The sequence below is a fragment of the Poecilia reticulata genome, chromosome 15 (assembly GCF_904066995.2).
Source record: "Poecilia reticulata chromosome 15, P_reticulata-male-v2, whole genome shotgun sequence".
NCBI lineage: Eukaryota > Metazoa > Chordata > Actinopteri > Cyprinodontiformes > Poeciliidae > Poecilia > Poecilia reticulata.
The window spans coordinates 21,524,943-21,544,544 of record NC_088844.1 but is presented as its reverse complement, the minus strand read 5'-3'; the positions used below and the strand labels follow the sequence as shown (position 1 = coordinate 21,544,544).

The 19,602-nt window shown below is 38.7% G+C and overlaps 1 long non-coding RNA gene across 1 annotated transcript; it reads right to left on the bottom strand.

Annotated features, from left to right (window-relative positions):
• Positions 1 to 200: 200 nt before the first annotated feature.
• On the bottom strand, positions 201 to 9,232 carry LOC145555198 (uncharacterized). Its single transcript, XR_014091282.1, has 3 exons — positions 1,269 to 9,232; positions 993 to 1,115; positions 201 to 913 (listed from the first exon to the last, which is right to left on the bottom strand). It is a non-coding gene; the product is annotated as an uncharacterized LOC145555198 (long non-coding RNA).
• Positions 9,233 to 19,602: the final 10,370 nt, after the last annotated feature.

The window sequence follows — 19,602 nt, the reverse complement described above, 5'->3', positions numbered from 1 at the left end:
AATTCCTTGAAAACTCAAACTTAAAGCCTTGTCACAGACATACAATTAAATTTATTATGGGGACTTTGACTAGGCCATACCAACACACGGATATGCTTTTATGTAGTATATGTCGTATTCCTCCAGAATTACCATAAGCCTCTTCCACCTCCACCGAAGTGCTGTTTTTATTCCGAGGTTAAAATAAACAGGTTGATTCAATTTAATAAGTTGATGCCCTGCAAAAGACAAATACTTGTACTGCAATTAGAAAAAAATCTGAATCTGAATTCGTTTAACACTTTTTATCTTGGAAAACATGTTGAAAGCCACGTCTCATTTTCTAATTCATAATTATGCTGTACTTTGTTTTTAGCCATAAAAACTCTCAAATGAGTATGCGGTTGTAACAGGAGAAAATATTAAAAAGAGTTGAGGCACTATTCATATTTCAACAACACACTGCATCTATCACGGCAGCACCAATCAATCGACATCCACCAGAACATTAAATAAGTGCTTTACTTGTGATCACACACAGACAGTGAATATATAATTTTATTTAATATTTAACACCTCTCCCTCTTTAGTGTTTTTCAGTGAACACAAGTAACTGAACATGCCATAAAAGAGCCTGATTACCGTCTTTATGCAGTCGCATCCTGATGTGTGAAAGGCACACATTTCTGCTTTCTTGTTCTGGTTTCTACTCAATCATCAAAACAGCAACAAAACAAAAAAAGATAAGCTATCTAAGAACACACCTTATATCTATTGTTAAGGTGTTTTACATGGCAGTTTACTTGCTTTGTTATGATCACGTTCTTTATTGACCGTGTCATTTAAGGTTAATCATCAGTCTGGACTTTGCCGAACGCGTTCGCTGCATAATTCGTCATGCACAGTTTTCATCAGTGTGGCTGGAACTGTTTGCCTAAAAGACAGAAATTAGCATTGCCATTCAGTAATTGTGTGCAACAGAAGATTTCTTTGCTGCGGAGAGGCCAACTTACAACACTAATTAGCTAAAATGAGTCACTGTCTTGAAAGCTGTTCAAATGAATCCTGGCAGTAGCTTCTGCTTGTGTGATTACCCTAACCACTTTAAGCAACTCCTTGGCTTCTGGTGCAAGTCACTATGTCCAAAAAAAAGAGAGAAACCAACACACACAAAAACAATCCTGCCATGAGTTTTTAAAAATTCAACACAGATTCTTTCATATCATATAAAATCTGTTGGATAACTGAGCTGGTGTTGATAGCTGACAACGCTGTCATGAATTATTTACCTGTTTATTCTCTTGTAACGTACAGGGAACTGATGAGCTTGATTGCTTTTGCATTTCAGTATCTTGCCTGTCAGCCCTGTCTGAGTCTTTAGGGTTCTTCAGTGGTTCAGAGAATTGTTGCTGTAGCAACAGGTTGTACAAAGCAAGTCAGTCCAGGGCGTACTCAAAGACAGGTGAATGGAGTTTAGCCAAACAACAATAAAAAGCACTTAGATCTAGTTTATCTCCATTTCTGAACAAACTTCTCAAAAAGGTCAAGATGTGGGTGTGCAGTATTCACACTGATTACATTTAGATTAGAAATCACTTAAGCACTAATGTAAAAATGTAGCTGCACCCAGTGTCTCCATTCAGCCGTGTCTCTTTTCTGTACAAAGCTACCAATATATTGTTGCTGTTCCCTCCGTGTACGCTCAGATATTTTGGTACCATAGAAACAATGCCTGTACCACTGCATTAGTGTTTAGCTGTGTTTCAGCAGAGCTGTTTGTGATGCTAACTGTGTATGCTTCGACATTTGTTCCCATTGAAAGTACTAATACTAATGGCCCAGAGCTGCTGTGTTTTTCTCTGTCCTCTCAACCCTTAGTTGGCCGTGGCAAATGGCCGCTCATTTTGAGCCTGGTTGCAACAAAGGGTTCTCCAGTTAAAAGTTAGTTATTCTTTTCCACTGTCGCCACATTCTTGGCCAGGATGATGGATTGCAATTCATGACTGCATGCAATCAGATGGGACATCTTACATAAAAACCTTTTATCACTTGGCATTATCAGATGAACTATGTTAACTGTGTTACTTGGAGTGAATTTAATGATTCTGGACTGAATTTCTTACTATATAACTGGACAGTGTTAAGTTTTCACAGTAAATATCAAGAAAAAATACATTGAAAAATACAGTTTTTGTATGGGACAAAATTTCAACCATTTTCAAGTTAAAAAACTTAAATCTCAATGTGATTACCTAAAGTTGTGTCTGAAGTAATTAATTGGTCCTTTTCAACTTGTACAGTAATAGTTCTATTTTATTTGTTGCAAATTGCTTTATGAATCAACTAAATTTGTGAAATAAAAATTGTTTTATAACCTTATAAATTGCGCGGTGTCCTCTTTTTTCCACACATTTGGACGAGTTTCTGTTACACAAATTGGATCAATTTTCATTTGTTGTCCCTGTAAGATTGGTTTTAGCCCAACCATGAGACCTATTGAATACAAACATCCTTTATAATATGTCCAACTCAATTAAGAAATTTGAATTAAGGGGTTTTTATCAGTAAATGTTTCTATTGAAGAGAAAAATTTCACAACTTGTTCGTGACAGAAAAAAAAAAATTCGGTCATGAGCTGTTTAGCCTCCCTTTTCCTTCTGAAACTCTCCTCTGTATTATACTATTGACTTCGCATTCATTCCTCAAGAAAAGTAACAATAAGAAACTGCAATATGCATAGATAGTGTGACCCATGCTCTAGCGCGCACTGTATGTGTATTTATTGATTCACAGCTAAGGGTGGATACCACTGTTCCTTCCCACCAGGATTCATTATTTTCTGTTCCGAACTCCTGCTGGTTATGTTAATGTATCCTGAATTTCCATAACAAAATAGGCATCAAGGTAGGCAGAAAAATCACTTGAGCACAGCATGCAATTTAAATGTGCCATTTTGCCACCAATCATTCAGCTCTGAAGTGCGGATGGTTGCAGACAGGCATTCTCGTCATCTCTCAAAGGTGCTGCAGGGTAGGTGGTGGTGTAAGGAAAACAAAGTGAGGGGATTTGTTTGCATCGGCTTGCTTTTTAGCTCACATCACTCCTATGTGTTGTCCCTTTTAACACCTTATATTCCTCTTGCGCTGAAAAACTACTTATTCTCTTTGTCAGTAGGGGAAAACAATCCAGAGTGCTAAACTGTGGTGTTGATTTATTCTCCCAATCCAGAGCTATGAACTTCATTAATAAATATGATTCATTTAGCATCATTGTCAAATTGCCCAGCCTGCTGCAAAGGTGCTAACGGTTCAAACAAGCTGATTAACGTGACAACCAAAGTCACTTTTTAGGCTTTTCTTGTCACACAAAGCCACGGTTTCTCTGCAAGATCCGACCCACAAACACCTCGCGCTGCAGCATGCAGGGAGATTTTCTCATTCACTGTTAATTGGCTGATTTATTCTTGTGCGCGGAGAGAAATAAAAAAAAAATTGCGGTGGATTAAACAAACTTGGGCAACAAAGTTGTGGAGCACGTCCGCAAGAAGGAGCTGCCTGGAATGAATCAGGCGTTGACATTAATGGAGGGAAGCCGGAGTGTCTGCAGACAGTCCACGCCACCCGTCTCTCTTGTCACGGAGCTAAACACCTCTTGTCACTGCTGACAACTTTTGCGATTGATTAAGTCAGTCTAGCTGACAAGAAGACACAAGGTCACAATTATGATGAATGCTCCACTGATTCCTTTGATAATAGAGACTCTGGAGAGCGTTTCATGAACGTCCTCTTATTAAATGGCAGTCAACATGCATTAATGTAGCATATTCACATACATCTTGGGAGAAATCAATCTTTTAGAAGATTTGCTTTGATGAATTCCAAACATGCTGACAATTTTTTCCTGCTCGGCTCTTCCAAAGAAATACACTGCTGCATTTCAAACTGCCCGGATTAGTTACTTCATCGATTCACACATTATTTTTGATGACTTACTTGCAGCTACCTGGAAAGTGAGACCAAAAACGACATGCAGATAGTCACTGACAACCTTCACATGGAGGGCAAGTGAAAAAAAAGATTATTTGGCTAAAGAAACTGGTTGCTCACAGAGCGCTGTCTCCAAGCACAGAAATAGAAAGTTGGTTGGAAGGAAAAAGTGGACCAATCTCCTCTTTACAGATAAAAGTAAACTTTACTTTCCAGTTATGAATCAGGGTCCAAGATTTCAGAGGCACAGAATCCAACCTGGTGAAGATCAGTAGTGAAATTTCCACAGAAAGTGAAAATGTATTCTGGTAATCTACTGTGTTTAATCAAGTTCAAAGTCAGTGCACCTGCATACCAGGAAATTTTAGTCCGGCTTCACGGATTTGTTTAATTTCTTCCATGTACATTCATGTTTGAATGCTAGGTTATGTACTTAAGTAAAGAATTAAAGTTAACAAAAAGAAAACACTTTTATGTGTCACTCTAATAAATCTGAGTTTCACTTTTTTGACAATTTTCTAATTTACTGAGATGAACCTGATTCTGGGGTAGAAGTCGTTTACTCCATTGTGCATCTAGCAGCTCACCAATCTATTAATGCAACCTGTCAAATATAAGCTCAGGTCCCTCAAACTTTCAGCATCTGCGCTCCTCTATATCTCCCATCTCTCCAGCTCTTCACGGCTCAATACACCCCGCTCTAATATATATGACCGATCCTTTCAGAAGCCAATTCAAAAGCTAACCACCACATTCCGGACTTCTATCAGGCCCTGATAACGTGAGGTTTGACCATCTGTCAGCGCCGAGGCTGCTGGCTATAAACTTCACGCTCCGTCTTTTTATTCATCTGTTTCTTGGAGGAGAGATGCAGCCGGCGCCCGAGAGCCCGGGGCAGCATCAGAGATGAGAGAGAAATCAATTACCGCCTTCGCCTCTGCCTAAAACAAGCCGTGTCGAGGAGCATCTACAAAAAGGAGGACAAAAAGGGGTCTGGTGGCCCCTCAAACCAAAACCCTCAAGAGACAGGGCAGAGAGCATCCTGTCACAAGCTCTGACACATAGCCATCAATGCCTGCAGTGCAAAATAGGCTCCTGTCACACCTCAGAATGGGCCACTTCATGAGCAATCAGACCAAGATCTGTGATTGATGACCAAAAGTGAAACATGAGGCAAGACAGCAGAGAAACAGCAGAGACAGTTTGGTGAAACCAGCTCGAGTTAACAAATACAGCAGAATTTTACAGCAAGAAGCTAAATAAAAACTTATATAGTATATAGAACAAGTTTTAGATTTTGACACAACGTCCTTAAAATTCAACATATTTTCTTGGGTTTTTAAGTCAGAGACCAAAACAAACAGAATAAATAATAAATTCAGAAAAGGTTATGGTTATATACTTTACAAATAATAAAAATATAATGTAGTTTGCCTTTAAATCCAGTGCCATTACTCGGATGCCCCTAAATGAAGTCAACTATAACTACTTTCTTTAAGACGTTACCTATAGAGATCATGTGTTCGCAATGTAATCTTAGTGTAAATACAGCTGTTCTATAAACATCTCAGAGTAAAAGTTAAACTTAATTGATCAAACATCAGAGTTAAGTTATAAAATTACATTCTAAGATTTGAACAACTCACACGAATGTATTATCCGACAATGAGATATCCCACGAGCTCAATCCTACCAAGTCATGGCAATCCATCTAACTGGCAGCCCAGTCTAGGACATCATTAGAAAACCAACCAAGAGATCCATGAAAACCAATTAGAGCTACACAGATCCACAGCTCAGGTGGGAGAATCTGTCCACAGGACAACAATTTGTCAAGAATTAACAAATCCAGCCTTAAAAAAACAGTGACTGCAGAGAAAAAGCTCTGTTTGCAATTTGCCACCAGCTGTGTAGAGGACCAGCATGTGAAAGAAGGCTTTCTGGTCAGAAAAGAAAAAGAAGTTAACTTTTTGGCTAACATAAACAACAGTGTGGTGGAAAACCAGCAATCTACATTGCCTCCAACATATCATCCCTAGAATAGCTTGGTGATGGCAGCAGCTTAAGCAGGGACAAGTTTCAGACATCATGGAAAGGTGTATGGTGGTACATCCAGCCTCTCCACACATCATCTGCTTCTGTGTACACTTGCAAACAGGGAAACACCACAAATGCACAAAGGCAGATACCAACAGCAAGTTAAGTGCGCACGCAAGAAGCATAAAACAGAAATCTTCAATATTTCCAACTTGTAATGATTTTGGGGAAGAAATGAGATTTGGTTAATCTGTCTGCTGCTATTTTAATACTTATTTTTTCTACCATTAATATTGCTTGCATTATGTAGTAATCTCATTTTATTTTTTGTTTCGTCATGGTTGTTGTTATTTCCAGTAGTTCATATTGCAGCAGGACATTAACACTGAACATTCAGCCAGGCCTAAAATGCATCGGTATAGTTTAGAAAATATTTATACTAGAGGAAGAAAAAAAGAAATCAAAAGGATAACCTGTGGCAAAATGTAAACATTGATGCTTACAGATACTCTAATCTGACTTGACTGGGCTAAAGCTATTTAAAAAAAAAAAAAAAGGGAAACTTTCAGTCTTGAGATGTGCAAAGCTGATAGAAACATACCACACAAGGCTTGGAGCTCCAGCTGCAGCACACATTACAATATTAAAGCAGATGGGCTGAATGCATATTTGTAAAAAAAATAAAAATAAACAAAAAACTATTTCCATCCACCAACAATGTTGCTATTATTCTACGAGAGATAGATGTTTGATGAGAACATTGCTACAATCCATCTATTTTCATTCCGAACCCAGAACAGATTTTGTTTTTGTGACAATTGTTTCTTGTGCGAGTGATAATGACACATATTGTCAAACATGTTAGCAGGGTCTGTCATTTTATTTGTTAGAAAGCAACTTTTTTCTTTTTTTTACGCAATATGAAACCTGTCATGTCTCTCTCTGAGCTGCAGGTGAGGCAACAGGAGTTAACTGAAAGCTATTAGCATGAGAAAATAACTTGAAATCACTAATTATGTTCTGCTGGAAGACTCAAAATGACTTTAGGCTGTCACCATGTATTAAAATTGTTTTTCTCCTAAAAAGATAATCCCATGAGACGTAATTTCAAGCGATTATAAATGCAAAAAAAAAATATAAAAAACCTTGATTTACAGAGTAAATCTGCATATTTTGTAGTGATTTTACAGAGTAATTATTTACTATATATAAGTGACAGGAAGCTTGTGTCAGAGACCAGCAGAGCTTGTCCTCACAAGAGTCCAGCCACTGAGATACAAACTAAACGGCACACTGCTTTATTTTCTCCAACCCTTTGATTCAAAGCAGCTGGTGTGACTAGAGACAAAAACACAGCATCTGGCAGGGGAGACTGTAGACCTCTTGCTGCTGCGTGCATCTGCCTGACTTACTTTGTGTTCATGGAACGGCGTGGAAGTGCGTGCTTTTGGGGTCCACAGAGAAGAGATGTGTCACAAATCGTTGCTTCCACCCTCGTGCCGAGGATAGGGTGCCCATCAGCTTAGAGTGATTAAGAGCATGACAGAAGCTCTGATTTTGGGAAGCCTGAGCACGAAGCCACTGGAGAGGACCAGAGAGGGGACGAGGCAGGGCCATAGTGGAGGGGTGGCAGTGCGGAGGAGAAGCCCAGCTGGCGGCTGCCTCTAATTGGCCTGAGTAGGTTTCCATGGCCGGCCAGACCCATATGCGATGCGGCTTCTAAAGAGAGAGAGAGGGCCACAAGCAAAGTATCAGGGCAGGCCAGGCTGCGGGGATGGGAGGTTGGGTAGGCGGGTGAGATTCTGGTCACACACCAGTCGTCGCAGCCTCTTTGTGTCTGGGGTGGGGGAGCCAGCTGTCACCCCTTGACAGCAGCAAAGGCGCTCCACCGTGTGCACTGATAACTCGGGCTCAGTGAAAACACAAAACAGAAGCATGACAAAACACTTTGGAAACAACTGCTTTAATCAAAGCACTCAGTAAGGGAGTGAATGATTGGGCCAGAACATGAAAGACAGAAAGGGGGCCTGACTAGGAGAACCGTGGGGGTTGAATGAGCTGCAGTGCTCCCGCTGGATATTTACTGCGTGCCATTGGAAACAATCAGAAGTGATTAAAACGAAGGTGAGCTGACAAGGGGAGTGTGGATTCCCCAAGCTACCCCCACTCTACCCTTACCACTCCTCTACCCCTGCTATTCGGGGGTGCTAGTGCGTGTCGTGCTCAGGGGGTGAATCAATTCACTTCACACCGTCGGCAACATTAATTAATGATCTGTTCTCTGTATTGTAAAGCGACTGCTTGTCAAGCTATGGTTCCTGTCAAACTTCACTCCATCTCTACTCGCATCCCTGTGTTCATTTTACAAAGACATAACCACAAAAACAGGACGCACACTTAAACATAAGCGCTGACACAAACAGGCCATGTACCAATAAGGATTATATTATTGAAACATAATACATTTATGCAATTGCGGCAAACATAAATTCTCGGTGCGTCATTCATAACCCTTTATTTTTATTTATTTGTTCCCTTTACAACCTACCAGATGTCTGGAGGGCAGAGCACAATCCTGTTTACAAGAGGAGACGAAAAAGAATAGGAAAGGAAGCAAGTCAAACCTGATCCACAGTACAGCTCACTGCTGCCCCCTACTGTAATAACAAAGCCTATAGAAATCCAAGAAGCTGAAAGACTGACAAAAAACACAACCATTTAAATACTTTTTAGAGAGGTTAAGACTTCAGGTTTGCTTTATTTGTGCATAAAATTGCCAAAAATATTTTATCACAGAGAACAGAATGTATTGTAGTCCGCAGCCTTTTAATTTAGACCCATTTGTTTTTGCTTCTGGACTGTCTATTACTTTGGTGCCACTCCACCATGGGGTGGCTCAAGTAAATAAATATGTTTTTCTTTTCTTTATTCTAAACTCAAGTAGGGATTTAACTACACAAAAACATAGTTTCACGATCAGTGTGTGTAATTTGATACTGGTTTTGTTCAAATGTGTTGAAACTATAGTTACAGGGCTGTTACACGCTAAGTTTTATTGCAATGAGCATTCAGATTGTTGTGTTTTCACCAGACAGGATGATGCATGTTGATATTTGCTATTAAAATAAACAGAACTGATAATGCAAATCTTTCAGTTTTATTGATTCAATGTACTACACATTCCTCTGGTTTATTCACATTCAAGCTGTGCTATGCATCTAAAAAAAAAACAAAAAACAGAATGATGTGAAATATAAAATGTCAACCTTATTATGTACTTTAAATTAGCTTACACCATGAAAAATATTCCTATCAAACTGTAAATTAAGCAGATCAACATTTTCTTAGTTCTTAATTGATACATGAAAAGTTATAATTAAATAGATTTCATGCCAAGGGTGGTTTATTTGCAGCAATATTGCAGGGATGAGGTAGTGGTGGCTGGAGGGCACAATAGGAGAAGCTTCCTAGGTTATGAAATATAAAAAAAAAACAATACTGGTTTGTATAAAGTCATCTCAATTGACTCAGATATCACACACTATTCTTTAAAGAATAGAGATTTTTACCTTATAAATTTGAGATAAATATAGCTATAAGATACCCAAGTCATAGGTAGAAGATATTTCTCAAAATGTTGATTTAGTTATCTTGGTGCTACTCATTCTTTTATTGCCGTCAGAGTGGCACAAATGGGTTTCCATATACTTATACTGTCAAATAAATCTTCAGAAATTTTCAAACTATGACTCAAGCTGCTTAATTAAGTATGAAGCAGCTTTATCATATTATATTCATGCCCACTCCCACTGACATGTTTGGTTAGGAGAGGAGGAAGAAGAATAGAAGTGACTGCAAGGAGTCTCCGGGGGGCTGAAAGAGACAGTAAACTAAACCACGAGAAAAATCAGATCACCTTGAATTTACATAAACAGTCTTCAAACGGCTGCACAGAGGGTATAAGTGTTAGCCGTCTGTGCCTGAATATCTTCCCAGCCGTGGATTAGTATCGAGTTCACTCAGGTCATTTAACACTTAAGACAGTCTCCAGGGAACCTATTCATGTTGGACAAATTGTTTTGCCTTTACGGCAGCTCCGCGCTGCGCCGGGGTGTTAGTGGAGTTCTAAGAAGTAATTTGCCGCCTGCAGTGCGGGACACTTTGCACCCTATTCCTTCTGTTCAGATGGCCGTGCTGTATCAAAAACACAAAAATGGCAGCAGGAGCAACACCCGCGCCAATTACATGAAAACCGTCAGCGGCTGGGTTAAGGTTCCAGTGAGAGGCTCGAGACGGCAGGGAATAATGAGCGAATGCTTTCCCGTTTTCTTCTTTTCACTTTAAGCCAAACAGACTTCTCAGAGCACATATGAAAAGTGGAACACGGATCTTAATGATCCTGTGAAATATGAAAACTTTGCAGAAGTGGACATACCTTGTCAAGTTGTCAAAGAAATCAGGAACTTATTGGGAAAAAATTGCCTGTGTATCTTAGGCAACAAAAAGCAATTTCCCCAACTGTATGTCAGTTAAATCTGGCATTGTGACACTGCAGAGAGCAAGGAAAATGCATCTCTACTGCGTCCTGCCAAGAGGGATTCGCTGGGTGCAAACATGCCTCCTGTTTTACACAAAATATAGATCTGCAAAGGATGTCTGCCTGGGTGGAAAACCATTGTTGTTCTCCCAAGGATCCTTAAATTTGAATTGCGTCAGGTGAGCCAACAATACTTCTGATCCAAAGGAGTGATCATTATCCCTGCAGAAAAACATTTGGAACAAAATGCATCCCCAACTGACTACAGCATGACTGTAAAATAGATTTGTTGCTAACTAATTATGCATTTCCCATGCAATTTATAACACAGCAATGCCTCCAGTAACACTTAACTTCTGGAGCTTGATTAATGGCACCGTGCTGGAAGCTGGGAGCCCAGAAATAGTAGGTGTGGGGAAGGAGACTCACATTGCCAGCATCAGCACTCTGGATCGACTCCTTCTGTCACCCACTCTCCCCACTCCCCATAAAACTAAAATGCGGCAGGTTTGGAAAACAGCCTTGTCCGGTTTGTCAGGGAGTGGGACTTGTCGTAAATATCGTGTTTGTCGAGCCCCAGAGGAGAAAGCTGTGGTGATAGCGCTCATCATCGCCATAGCACCTCATCTGCCGGTGCCAGCTACGCCAAGTGCAAATGATTGTTTCAGATAGCGATAATTCGCTGCAGTGCAAGGTGATGGTCTGAAGCTTCAATGAATGACAACGCTGAATCAAATCAGCACAGCTCTGATGGGGTGAATGATCAATACCATTACCGTCAATTATAACTGGAGATTGTTTGGGTACACAATTTCTAATAATTCACCTGGAGGGAAGGTGCTGCATGAAAAGCAGAGGATCAGTTTTTGTGATTCAGTACCCCTCCACCCCCCCAACCCATTTCTCTTGGCACTGTAAGCAGCTTACTCATCTCCATTGTTAACATGTGCCGTTATCATTTGTTTCAATTACAGGCCTTTATGAGCAGTGATTTATCAATGCTGTTGCCATTTGCCAACTGATTATTTGATGACCCTCTTTTCTTCCCCACAGATCAGTAATGCTTTGTTGTTATCCCACCAAAACAGGAAGCTGAGGCACAGTGCATTCAAGCCATTTGTAAGTCTTTAGTTAATAATCGTACAATTATTAACTAATCATGAGGGACCAGACAGAAAATTAGCCACTTGGCTACAATTTCATGCGTTTACATGGTAATTAATATGGTTCATTAATATGCATTGCCTCATTTCTAAACTATCGTCAAAACAAATGCATAGGCTTCTAATTTATAGTGTAATCTTCATATCTCTTAGACCTATTCGTGTTTTGTGAGATTACAACCACAAACTTCACTGTATTTCATTAGGATTTTATGTGATGGATGAAAACAAATAAAACCTATAAAATGTTTTGAAAAAGTGTGACATGTATCTAGCCCTTTGTAAAATAGATTTGTTGTGCCCATTCATCCTGCATGAAGAGTATACAGCTATTTTTTAATTCTTTCCGCAGATTCTGAATTGAATTTTGGTCTGACACAGAATAAGAGCAAACCCAAACACTAACCGAAATTTAAACCAGCAATACAGTTAATGTGAGACGGCATGCTTCTCCTTTGATCATATCCAACACTGTTGTGATTGTTCACTTATGCCATGTTCTGCATAGCTGCATCTTAGCTTGTTTTTAAATGCCATCATATTCATCAGCGATTATTTGGAAACTATAAAACCGATATGGGGCTCAAATAACCCATCCTCTAAGTGATAAACGATTAGAAGCCATTAAAGTCTGCCCATCTGCTGCATGTTCACCTGACTGCACACACAGTGCGGTCGTGTCTTCACATTTGATGCCATCAGATGTGAACTGGAAAAAATGAGGCTTCAGATGAAAGTGAAAAGAAGGGACAATCCGGAGTATTCTTCTGGACAATTTACTGATCTAACTCAACAGCGCTCCAGTGACTTCAGTCCCGACTGAATCAGCATTAACACAGCAACGGCATGATCATTTGATTCATAATGAAGCGAGACGCTGAAACCCAGCTGCTGCTCAAAGAGTCATGTGCCATCTTCCTAAATGGAAGATATCGACATGGGGCGCATATGAAAACAGCAATGCTTTCGGACTGTCAAGCATACTTATCGCTCACTAATCTCTCAGTTGGTTTATGCCGAGCTGTCAAAGACATGTTCATTTAGATAACTGAATCAAAGCATGTTCCTTGCAGAAAAAGAAGTCTCGACTCCATTACATGCTTTGGTGGAATAAGAGAAAAGCTTTTCTGTCTAGCCCTAATGAAAAATCTTTAAAATTCCAGCACTTTTATTTATTACATTTAACAGATCATGATCACTCTCGTGTGTGACAGGCTCCACAGCACTTCCCCCTTTTTATCCAAGCATAATCAGAAATATTTTAACTCTCAGACTTCAATGGCACCAGCTTGAATAAAAAGTCCTGCTTTGTCAAGGTGGTAGTTGCCACATTTCTAATTTAATTTCATGATTAAAGGAGCTACATAAAAACAGGCCATGAAGGGAAATTAAGCTGAAACATAATTAGCAGAGTGTCACCAAAACAATCTGTTGCTGTTAGTTTTTAAAGCAACAAACTGGAAATCTTGAGCAATATAAATAATCTCAGTTTTGTCTTTTATTCTAATGCTTAATTGTAATCTTTGTGTGTATTTAAATTATCTTAAAATAATAGTTTCATTACACTGAAGTAGTTTTATGAATACTTGTGTTTTTCACATAGAGTGGAACGACTGTGCAACATACAACTTCAGGGATTTTTAAAAGTGTGAATTGCACATTTTAAGTTATTGTGGATTTTATCCAATCCACAGGATCGAAATGATACAGAACCTGCTCACATACATCAATCAAAACACTAAAACTCAGTCCAATGATTACACAAAAAAGGTTTAATATATGAAATCGTGATTAAAAATGTGATGGCGTAATGTGCACAAATCAAGAATTCATTTTATCATTAAAGATTATTTGGTCTCTTAGCAAGTTGCAGAGAAATTATGTTTAGTTCAACATGGACGGAGTGCACCAATTAGGACCCAAGCCTCTGCTCTGAAATGGGGATGTTCAGAAGAAACAATGAAGACCATAAGCTAGCCTGTCATATTAATTTATGCTTGATGATGAATTGTTCCAGAAATAATTGTGGTAGTCATTTTGAGACCATTTTCAACTAACATAATGATAATGGCATAATAATGCAAGCACATCCTCTCAAAGATTAATAAAACTGTGATTTCTAATGAATACTTGACACTGGAACTAAGACTTTAAATATCCAAAAGAATTCAACAAAACAACCAAAGACAACAAATTAAAGTAGGCTAAAAGCATCATCACAAAAAACCCAAAGTACTATTAGTTCAGTAACCATTTGTGGACACAAAATTTCAATCAGAACTATACAATGAGTAAAAACTTAATGCATTGTCCAAAATTAAAACTAATTACTCTGCCAATAAAAGCTTAAAACTTAACTTCATGAAGAAAAGTCACAACATTGCCAACCCCTCCTCCTCCAGTCATCTCTGTTTCTCAATGACCAGTATATTTAACTTGCAAATTAAACTTTTGCATACGCCAGCTCTGTTAATGGACTATTGGTTACTGCAGAAAGCCAGCTACTTATGAAAGTGTTGGGTACAGTCACAATCAACAGATGGTGAGTACTGCCCACCCTCCCGCCCCCCAAGGCAACACTAAAACTGAGCTTGTGAAATCTGTCACAATCCATGGTGGTAAATGTCTCGCAGTTCCTGCAAATGCTAATGGAGCTCATGTGAGGTCCAGAATTGAGCAGGGCGACAATGGAGTCCAATTTAAAACTGACACCGACAATCTCTTCCTCCTGTGGGGGGCAAAGAGATCTCTTGTTTTTTCTGGCCTGCAGACAAAATCTCACACACAAATAAAGAAGAAACCAGTGACATTCAGACTGCCATTGTGTCTGTCCCCTCTGAGAGTCACCCCCTCCCCAAAACACATTCCACCACAGGCCTGGATAACACCTGCCATTGCTGGCAAACGTTAGCTCTCATTAGACCAGAGTATGTGGATGATGTTAATTATGTTGTCCTGCAATTGAGCAAAATGAATTTAAACAAGTAGGGGTGCTCATATTGGACAACTTAATGACCTCCACTCAGTCGGAATTGAACTTCCAAAGTGGCTTTGAAAGCATTAAGAGGGGAGTAATGATGTGGCTTTATCTTATTTAACAAGTTTTAAAAAAAACACACACAAAAAAAAAAAAACTGAATGTACTGACAGATGCTGGCACTACAGCCTTGCAGGAGATTATTCACTGCTGTTTTTTTGAAGGCCTCAGAGGTTTGTTAGAGAACACTGGTAAATAAACCACACTTTCGAGTTTGTGTTCACACCAGCCCAGCTTAGTCCGCTTTAATAAAACTGGGGAGTTTGGGGAGGTGTGAAAGCCCAATCAGGCTGTACTGCGGACCAGAAAAGCGAACTTTGGTCCACCCAAAAACCTCGGTCTTGGTTGGGTTTAAGTAAACTCTGGTGCAGTTTGAATGCAGATTTGAATGCCAAGAGGACTGGCGACCGTTTCGAAAGCAGGAAGTGGATTCCAGCACAAGGCATTCTGGGTAAACACAACCAAAACAAAAATGGAGAGAGAAATGGTTCATAGTCTTTACCCAAAAATAAGATGACGTATAATTGTAAAAATCATATACTACTTAATTTTTGTTTCCATTTCTTTGGAAAGGAAGTTGTGCTCAGGGTTTTTGTTGTTTCTATGTTAATATAATAAAGAAATTTAAACCATAATCCTTTTCAACTTCACAATAACCAATGGTGTGTTGTTGGTCCGTCACATAACGTTCTATATAATGTGTTATTTTCCCGTACACAATCTGGTCAATGTTAGTTTCAGTGAAAAAGTAGAGTATGAAAATCAAACATTTCTGTGGCTCTTTAAAAGAATGCATTTAATTAGCAGAACCAAAAAACTTGAGGAGCTCAGAAGCAACTTTCAGCAAAAGTTGCTTAATTACGGTAGCTTACAGAGCTTTGGCCTGTTCAGACTTCATTAGGGAAGGCAAGGTGCTTCAAGTCTATAATGCTCAGACTCTTCAAACAATCACCACCTACAGGCTGCTCCTAAAGCCCATCGGCGCCAGCTGAAACTAAAATTACTGATGCCCTCAAAGAAGGATGAGGCTAAAAGAAGATAGGGTTTTTAGGTATCCGTTTCCTCGGTTTGTAATTCAGGCTGATTAAGAAACACCAACTAATAATACCATTGGAAGCTCAGCTTTAGAACACCAAGAAGTAGTTTTGGAAAGAACTGCCTGTAGAATTGCTGGAAAAACTAATTAAAGTAGCAACTGACTGAGAAAGATTTTCAGAAAGATTTAGCAAACTGGCAAGTCCTGGGGATTGTCCTGCTAATCAAGGGGTCATGACCTTTGTGGAAGAAGAAAAAAAACAATACAAAAAACTTTCTACATTACCACCAAAAGGTCAGATAGGGCACCTCTGATAAAGATGTGTTGAAAAACACATTTTTATGTTTTTTTATTTTAATTGCAGTACCATAATCTCACACTGAGAAACAGAAAAATAAAAATGTATTAAGCTGTAGAAAAAAAAAAAGTTCTTTGCACATCGGTGATGATGCAAATTCCTGGGTTCTTTATGCTCTCCGACAGTTACAAGATTTTATTTATTTTTTTTACAGATTACAGGAAATAGTGCCAATAGTACTCCTACCCTACTAAAGATAAGGTTCTCAAATTAAAGGTTGGGTTTAATTTTTAGTGCAAAATTTTGCTCCGACAAACACTTGTGTTTTTTATACATCTGTGCCGGGGTGCAAATAAATTCGCTTAAGCTTGCATTTTCAACTTATGATAAAACCTGCCTTGATCCTCAATTTTTAATCTTCCATTTTTCCATTCTGAAAGCAAAATAATAGATACAAGAAAATAAAATGAAAGTTTATCCGATTGCATAGGTCCATCCAATTTAAGACGAAGCACTTCATATGCAGAGTACGTCCACAGGTGCCTCATATGTTTATTCATGCCTGCTAGTTACTAATTAATGGTTTTGAGCAGATAATCTCGTTTCATCAAAAGTTACGTGGCATAATAAACAATTATTAATACATGGCACTGCTGGCTTCTAGCGTTATGCAGATAAGTGAAGCAGCAGAAGTTATGCAAAAAAGAAACAAAAACCTTCTGTTAAAATCGCACAGAAAGCACATCGGCAACATGTAGAAAAACAAAAGGAAAATAAAAAATCCTGCTAGTAGCTTCTTTATAGGTAAAATGAGCTGATAAAGTGACAATGCCAGTATTAGTAGAAATAGATGCAATAAAGAGATGTACTAAGCTGGAATTGAAACAACTTTACTCCAGTAAAAATGTGAAGCAGAGCAAACCCACAATTATAAAGCTATACATTTATATTTTATTTGACATGTAGGAGCTAAAAGGTTCACTTAACCCTAGACCTTGCAAGACTGTCTTTGATGCTCAACTCATCTAAATGCTCCGAGTTCATCCTGCAAGATAAAAGAAAAACTAAAAATGTATGCAGTCCTAGGAAAACGCAATGTGCTTTCACATTCAAGCACATTCTGAGATATCAGGACATAAAGATGTATTTATGAAGTTTTAAAATGATTGAAAACACACCCCAAATGTAATATGAACAGGAGATACACATCCATCAACTTTTATACAGAGATGAAGTGAAAACCACACACTTTATGCTAAGCAGCAAATAGCTGGGTGATGATTTCCTCTGATCTTCAGGTCTGAAGAAGCATGTGTGTCAACACAATCAATGTTAGGGTGGGAAGACATCAGTAATAACTTTGAAGAGCTTTTGATTGTGTACAATCAATCTGAAAAGTGTTATAAGGTCATATTCAAACGATTAGAAGTTTGTTTTCTTTGCACTGAGTGGAAAAATATAATCATCCATTTCCTCCAAGATACAAATAGTTAATCAGCACAGCAGTGTTTCAGTGTGTACCATGACCTTTAAATAGAGCCATTGAAGAGTTCTTCCTCAATCTGGTTTCTGTCGTAAACCACTCACACCGAAATCAGATTGAGGTTGCATTAGTGAGGGAACATGCAAAGACAAAAATAAATAAATAAAAATATCGGATCGAGCATCAAGACCTGCTGCGTAAATGTAGCCTGATGCTCCTCAAAATTTCCCCAAAGAGCCCAAAGGATGGATAAAAGGAAACAGTTCCCCATCTTCCAAGCAGGAGACGTCCAAATGGGTTTCTCCAGTGTCGGGCCGTTCAATGTTCAGAGAAACAAAACAAACGATTCAAAAACCATTCTTTCAAACAAAGGTTTATGATGATTTTTGCCATTAGAAATACATTTATATGCATTTAACAAGCACACTGTAAAACAATATGTAGAACTTAAAAAAATCTAACACTAAAAGGCATTTTACATTGCAGTTGATCTTTGATCAGTGTGCTTCAAATTTTTTGCCGTATTATGCATAATCCTTTTAGTTCTCATATCGACTGCATGTTTGTGTGCATTGTGAATCTAAACATGCCCAAAGCCATAAACACAGACAATTGCTTCCAACTATGTCGTTTAACATGACTGATGAGATCGTTAAACAGGAAACTCCAGAAACAACGATCTTTTAGAGTAGCAACTAAATGTGCTGTTTTACAAGAAAATGTTCATACTATAATGTATTGCATTTGAATGCAGTGCTTACTTTTTTCCCTAGTACTCCAGCATTTCTGAAAGATTTGTAAATTTTCCGTTTGATTTGAAACCAGATGGTTCTTCAAGCATATTAAACTATAGAAAACATTGTAGGGTTTCATTCATCAATAGGAAACCAATTTTCAAATGGATTACAACCAAGCTCTGGACCAATTTATCCATCAAAGTAAGCTTTAAGTGCAATTTCAGAACATCGAGAAAACATAAGTGAACAATTAATTGAAGCTCTATCACAAAGCGGCAGAATGATCCCAGTCAGTTTAAAGATTTACCCCAGTTTAAAGATTTACCCCATCAGCAGTTAAGCAACGACACATGTGACCAGCTCACGCTCAGATGCTTCTGAAGCAGGAGGTAAACAAATTATCCAGTTATGTGCCGTCAATGACAAAGTGCATTGGAGCTGGAAACTCAGTGGGAGGTCACTGGATTTAAAGACTGAAGACTGGACAGTGGTGATGCTTCATTATCTGGAGCAAGAACTTCCTTTAACAAAACTGTCCAACAAAGGCTCCTTTCTGTTTTAGTAACACGAATCAAGTTTCTGAATTCAACCACCTTAAAAAACTTAATATTGTTGATCAAGAGCAAAAACCTCAACACCTGCTTTTACATCCATTACTACAAGCAGTTGTATAAGCACTTCTGTTATTCAAAAAAATGAATCATTAAAATCTTTAACTGATATGAACTAACCAGAACTGAGCTGACACCATGCAGGCACATCAGACAATCATGCTACTCCAAATGTTATCTATAAACTAATTTTTTTCTCCTAATCATACAATTTATAAAAGTTGCTCAGCTTCTTGGTTTTCACACATTTTACGCACAGATGGCAAGAATGCTTACATAATGTCAAAGGAAAATTGGGAAACGATTCCACGTCTTCCCGCCCCCCCCCCCCATCTCTTCTCAGATTGTACTGCAGCAATGTGAGACATTTTTCTGATTCAAGGCCAGATCTGCATCCTTCATGCTTGAGCAGCAGACAAGAGGGCTGATTGCACTGCATTGCTCCTGCAATTTACAATGTTTAAGGGGGTCAGCAAGTCAAGGAAATGAGCAGAATAAACTGGGTCTACTGCATGTTACAAGCACCTGGGTGTTGTCATTGACAAGTAGACATTCAGTAAAAAAATTCAGATTGATACCCTTTTTTCTAATGCCAAGATAGAACTTCGTCTGCAAATTAAGTCAATTAGGAACATGTCAGAACTGAAATTCCTGATTAAAGTTCAGTCATTTTGTAGCTTAAATACTACAAAATGTGC